The sequence below is a fragment of the Bison bison genome, unplaced genomic scaffold (assembly GCF_000754665.1).
Source record: "Bison bison bison isolate TAMUID 2011002044 unplaced genomic scaffold, Bison_UMD1.0 scf7180017864068, whole genome shotgun sequence".
Taxonomy (NCBI): Eukaryota; Metazoa; Chordata; class Mammalia; order Artiodactyla; family Bovidae; genus Bison; species Bison bison.
Window position 1 is genome coordinate 4,202,140 of NW_011494640.1, and position 6,203 is coordinate 4,208,342.

Consider the following 6,203-nt stretch of genomic DNA (forward strand, 5'->3'; position numbering starts at 1 on the left):
CCCCCCCTGCCACAGCTAAAGACTCCACGTGTGGCATCTAAGAGATGACACACCCGAATAAGGAAGTCAAGGAAGGCCTGGAGACCCCCAGCAGCTGGGAGAGGCAAGGAGGGCCTTCCCGGAGCCTTGAGAGGGGAGCGTGGCCCTGTTGACAGCTTGACTTTGGACTCGGGTCTCCAGAACCGTGAGAGAATGACTCTGTGTTGTTGTCAGACACCCAGTCTGTGGTTATTTGCCTCGGCAGCCGTGGGAAACTAAGATAGCCTCTCACGGTGATGGTGATGTCCAGTTGTTATCACTCTCAGCACGTGCTCAGACACCATGTACTTGTCCTCCAACGATGTCTCGTGGTTAAGTATTGTTACCACTTTGTACAGATGGGGAGACTGCAGCTCAGGTAGAGGAAGACCTGGGTACAAGCCAGGCTGTCTGGTTTGAGCCCACACTCTTCACCCCTGCACGATCAGGCCAACTGACATTTAGCAGCCAGCACCCCTTTGGAGCAGGTCAGAACTTTGTTTCCACAAACCTGTGTGATCATTTCTGGGGCAACCCTCCTCCCCCTCCCCCGCCCCACCAGCCCTGTTGCCCCAGCACCTGATGTTTCTACAGCTTTTCTACACCTGCTGTGATCGGTGCCTTTGCCATGGGCACTGCTCGGTGCTGCCACCTTGAGGTGGCCACTGGGATGGGGCCACTCCCCAGCCTTCCACCGCGGTTCCTGCAAGTGTGGGCCTGCAGTTCTTGTCTGCAAGAATCCCCTGGGGTCCTGTCCATGACGAGGGGGGTGCCCATGGCCCCCACTTGCCCGTGAGACCACCTTGGGGCCTGAGTCTTTGATGGGTGCTCCATCGTAGCTCTCGCTCCCAGGGCAGCCACCCAGAACCCCAGTGTTCTAAGGGGAAACTGCAGTTTTTGCCCCTTGCCAGGACTCCCACTTCCTGCGTGTTCGAGACACTTAAGGAGTCGGAGCTCCAACCATTAGCAGGTGGTGTGGGAATTCCACTTAGAACCTATACTGGATTTGTTTGGGAGAAGCAGGTTAATAGGCCCCATGGGATAGGGGCTGAGACCCCAAAGGCATTCATTCTCAAATGACAAAGGACGTCACCCTGCTTTCTAAGAAGGTGAACATGGTTATCTGGAGAGGTGAGGCTTTGTTTGGAAAGAGCTGGGTTTGGGCTGGGAGCCCTACAGCCAGGCTGTTCTGTGGGAGAGAAGGGGTGAGGGCTTTGAAGTTCCTTGGCTGCACCAAGAAGGTCAGGCCTCTCTGGGGGTGGAGCAGGTGAGGCTTGGGGAGAACAGAAACATCTAGAGGGAATTTTTAAATTGTTTGTGTTGAGGTCTCCAAGGTAAACCCCTTACCTCCACAACATCAGAAATCAGGCCTTGTTTGCCAGCGCTTTTGTGTGAGTGCTGGTGGCCAGAGACGTGCAGGCCCCAAGGAGCAGGAGGGTAGGGTTTTCTCCTGTAGGTTGGCACAGAGCAGACTGCCCTGGGGACACAGAACAGGGACAGTGGAGCGCTGAGCTACAAAATGGTGCTGGGACAATCAGTTAAGTATTGGAAAAACAGTGGGTTAGTTTCTTACTCTCACCTGGAGATGAAAACTACAAAGAGAGAGAGTGAGAGGTCATTAGTAAACTGCAAATACTTGATTTGGGGAAGACGTACTTTCTAAATATAGAAGCCAGTAAAGAAATTCCAAGGTGGGGGAAATCAGTCTAAAAATAGGTCAAGGACTTCCCTGGTGATCCAGTGGTCTAAGACTCTGCGCTGCCAATGCAGGGTGCTCGGGTTTGACCCCTGGTCAGGGAACTAGATCCCACATGCCTCAACTAAGACCTGGCACAGCCAAATAAATAAATAAATATTCCTGAAAAAATAAAAACATGTCAAAAAGTAATCTAAAAAAATTTTTAAGTACAAGCCACAAACAAAAAATATTTGCTACAAATACCCTAACAGGGTTAATATCTATACTGTATAAAAATCCCAGATTGAAAGGACACCATTATATTCCAAATAACACAATATGCAAAGAATGAGAACAGACCATTCACCAAAGAAATCTAAATAACTAATAGCCATGAGACAAAATTCAGAAGTACTAGTGGTCAAAGAAATACAAGATTAAAAAAAAAAGCAAAACAAGATATCTTTGTGTAGTGGGATGATAAGTGACTTAATTTTGGGGGGGAGCAAACTTTATTTTCTGATGTTTCTCTAGTAATATTTCTTACTTGCATTAAGAAAAGATTCTAAAAGTTAAAAGCACGTGGTTTGGTCAAATAACAAATGAATAGCCTGTATCAGAGAATTTTTCACTGTGGTGGATCATGGGCAAGTTTTTTCTTTCAAGCTCTTGCACATTTTAAAATTTATACAATTCATTTGCCCTTTCAACAATGGATAAAAACTACTTGAAGCATTAGAACAAATTTGCAAGTTAAGATAAATTCCTTCTCCCTAACCATCCAGAAGCCTGGGCCCTGAATGTAGATAGGATTCCTAGAGCCACCCAAACACCCACTCTGAGTGGGAAGGGACTTGAACTGAGGGGCCAGCCCCACACCTCCCGCTGCAAAACAAAGGGGATACTTCAGCACCCCCCCCACACCACACACACACACACATACACACACATACACACACCCCCCTTGGACTGCTGCAACTCTTAGGATGCCTGTGCTACTCTCCATCTCCAGGGTCCACCCCCATCTCTCCCTACTCTCAGGTTTGGCTGGCCAGTGGCTGTGAGAGAACTCAAGTCCCTCAGAGGTCTGGTTGGTGGCTGTGGGGTGGCCTGGGCGGGGCGCTGAAGGGACGCTTGTGCAGACCAGCCTTGAGAGGCCGGAAGTCTGCCCATGCGACCCTCCATCCATTCTTCTTGTATTACTCCTGGGTGTCCGTACTTCAGAATGTGACTCTATTAGGAGACGGGCCTTTAAGGAGGTAATAAAGTTAGAAGAGGATCATCCGGGTGAGCCCTAGCTCAGTATGACTGCTGTCCTTTTAAGAAGAGGAAATGTGGACGCAGACACACACACAGAGAAAGCCATGTGAACATGAAGACGGCCACCCGTAAACCAAGGAGAGCAGCTGGGGACAGCGCCTTCCTTCACAGCCCTCGGAAGGAGCAGACACTGCCAACGTCTTGATTTCTGAGTTCTGCCTGCAGTTCTGTTGCTTAAGCACCCCCTTATCTGTGGTACTTTGTTCTGGCAGCCAAGCTGACAGACACGGTACTCCTGAGCATAGGATTAGGCCCTCAAATAGAATCACAGAGAAGGATTTCCTGGTGCTCAGTGGTAAAGAATCTGCCTGCCAATGCAGGAGACACATGGGTTCAATCCCTGATCCAGGAGGCTCCCACATGCCATGGAGCGGCTAAGCCCGGGTGTCACAACTACCGAGCCTGTGCTCTAGAGCCCGGGAGCCACAACTACTGAGCCCATGTGTCACAAATACTGAAGCCCGCGCGCCCTAGAGCTCAGTGGCTGCAACAAGAGAAGCCACTGCAATGAGAAGCCTGTGCATGGCAACTAGAGAGTAGCCCCCGCTTGTCACAGCTAGAAAAAAGCCCGCACAGCAAGGAAGCCCCAGCACAGCCAAAAATACATGCATTTATTTAAAAAAAAACACAAAGAGATTAAAGATAAGTATCTAATGGCAAAGAATTTATCATCTAATTTGAGACAGGTCCCCAGTCTGTTGTCACAAGGTGGCCTAGTAGGTTGAATGCACATTCCCCAAAGTGTGCGGGCTCCCTGGGTTTGGGATGCTGGGAAAACTTAACAGCATGGCTAGAGGTCAAACCACGGTGGTGAGGTCACAGGGTTTGGTGACCTCAGCCTTCCCAGCTCTCTTCTGGCTCCAGAGATCTGCTAGTCTCCTATGGGGGCTGGAGGGTGGTAAGGTAGGGTATGGGTGGGGGCAGAGCCCTGAGCCACCTCCTGCTCCCAGCATGGACCCAGCTTTGCTCCACCCCTCAGGCAGCCTGTCTGGACAATCTGTGTTTCCCAAAACCGGGACTCACTTCTGCCCCTTTTCTCCTCCTACCAGAGGCCCCTCAACTCAGAAAGAGTGGGGAGAGGGGTTCTTCCACTTCAGGTGGGGTTCCCCAGAGGTATTGCTCTAAGGAAGAGTTACTGAGCCTTAGCTCTAAACTAATGGTTTTAACCTCCTTAGTCTGGAAGGAACAATTTGGAGAAGTGGTGAAAGATATGGGCCACTCCCCAGACAAAGGAAATGGCAACCCACTCCAGTAGTCTTGCCTGGAGAATTCCATGGACAGAGGAGCCTGGCAGGCTATAAAGTCCACTGGGTCACAAACAGTTGGATATGATTTAGTGAATGAAAAACAACAACCACCTCTAAGATCTGAGCTGTGTCTGGTTATTTGCATTCCAGGGACCAGCAGACCCCCAAAATCCACCTGCCAAGTGACTGGTCGGTCCATGGCTGTGCACAAGTGGAGGGAAGGGTGCTCAGGGATGGAATCTAGGTGGAAGGCACTAAAGCAGCAAGAGGGGGCCTGTAGGGAGGCAGTGGGAGCACCCTGACTGATGCTGGAAGGAAGCCTGTCCCTGAGGCAGAAGATCTCACTTTCTCCTGGAAGCCGGGGAAAGGCATGGAGGAAGCAGATCTTTGGAAAGGTTTGGGGAAGAAGCCTCTAGGAGCCCAGCTCTGTAAGTGTCTGCCTGCCACACTGCAGCATGAACAAGCATTTTGCAAACATTCCCCAGAAAGACAGGCTCTGTCTTTCAGAACAAAGCAGGAACAGCAGGGCAGGAGGCCCAATCAGGTTTTGAGTGAATAGAACAGAAAGTCTCAACCTGCCCCTTACAGGAATGTGTTCATGGGGGACGATCAGCAAGGAGCTTAGGAAACTGGGGTTTTGGGGGTGGACAGCATTGTCAAGGTAAGAAGGTGATGTCCCCCATGTGTCCCCTGGAGGGGAGGGACATCCAGCTTGCAGAGACCTAGACAGGTCCCACTGACCCTGCCCCCCACTTTGTGTCCACACTCAGCCAGCCACCTTGGGTGTCCCTTGGCTTCTGGATTGAATTATGGTGCCCAAAAGACATGTCCACCTGCAAGTCAGAATGGGGACTTATTTGGAATTTGTAGATTCCAAATTTTTTTCCAAATTTGAAATTTGCAGATTCCAAATTTATTAAGCTCATCTCCAGATGAGATCATCCTGGATTTAGGGTCGGCCCTCATTCCAATGACTGTGTCCTTGTAAGAGCAAAGGGGAAGATGCTGGGAATGAGGCACAGAGGGGGAGGCCACGTGAAGACTGAGAGAGATGGGGGCCAAGGAACACTAAGAGTCATTAACAGTGAACAGAGGCCAGGAGAGGGGCATGGGACACATTCTCCCTCAGGGCCTCCACAAAGAACCAATCCTGTTGACAATTTCTAACTTCAGGTTTCCAGAACTGTGAGAGAATAAGGCCATCTTTATAAGTTTGCACATATAAAATAGATAACTAATAAGAAGCTGCTGTATAGCTCAGAGGACTCCAATCAGTGCTCTGTAATGGCCTTATGGGAAAAGAATCTAAAAAGGAGTGGATATATGTGTGTATATAACTGATTCACTTTGATGTACAGCAGAAGCTAACAGAATATTGTGAATTAATTACAATCCAATAAAAATTAAAAAAACAAAAGTTTGCAGTAGTTTGTTATGACAACCCTAGAGATGAATACAGCTTCCTATGGTGATCACAGGTGTTGGGAAAGGATCACACGTGTAAATGAATTTCAGAAACACTGGGCTTCCGTGGTGGCTCAGCAGTAAAGAGTCTACCTGCAATGCAGGAGACGTGGGTTTGATCCGAGTCAGGAATATCTCCTGAAGGAGGGTGTGGTAACCCACTCCAGCATTCTTGCCTGGAGAATCCCATGGACAGAGGAGCCTGGCGGGCTACAGTCCATAGGCTGGCAAAGGGTTGGACATGACTGAAGCAACTGAGCATGTGTCATACTAGAGGTTCCTCTGCTGAGGAACGTCTCAGAGCCTTTGATAGACTACAGAGCCCTTTGAGTTTTCAAGATGGGGGCAACCAGTACTGAACACACATTTCCCAAGCTTATTTGACCAAGGAACACTCATACATTGGTCAGCTTGGGCTGCCATACAAAATACCACAGACTGAGTGGCTTAGACAACTGACATTTGTTTCCTACAGT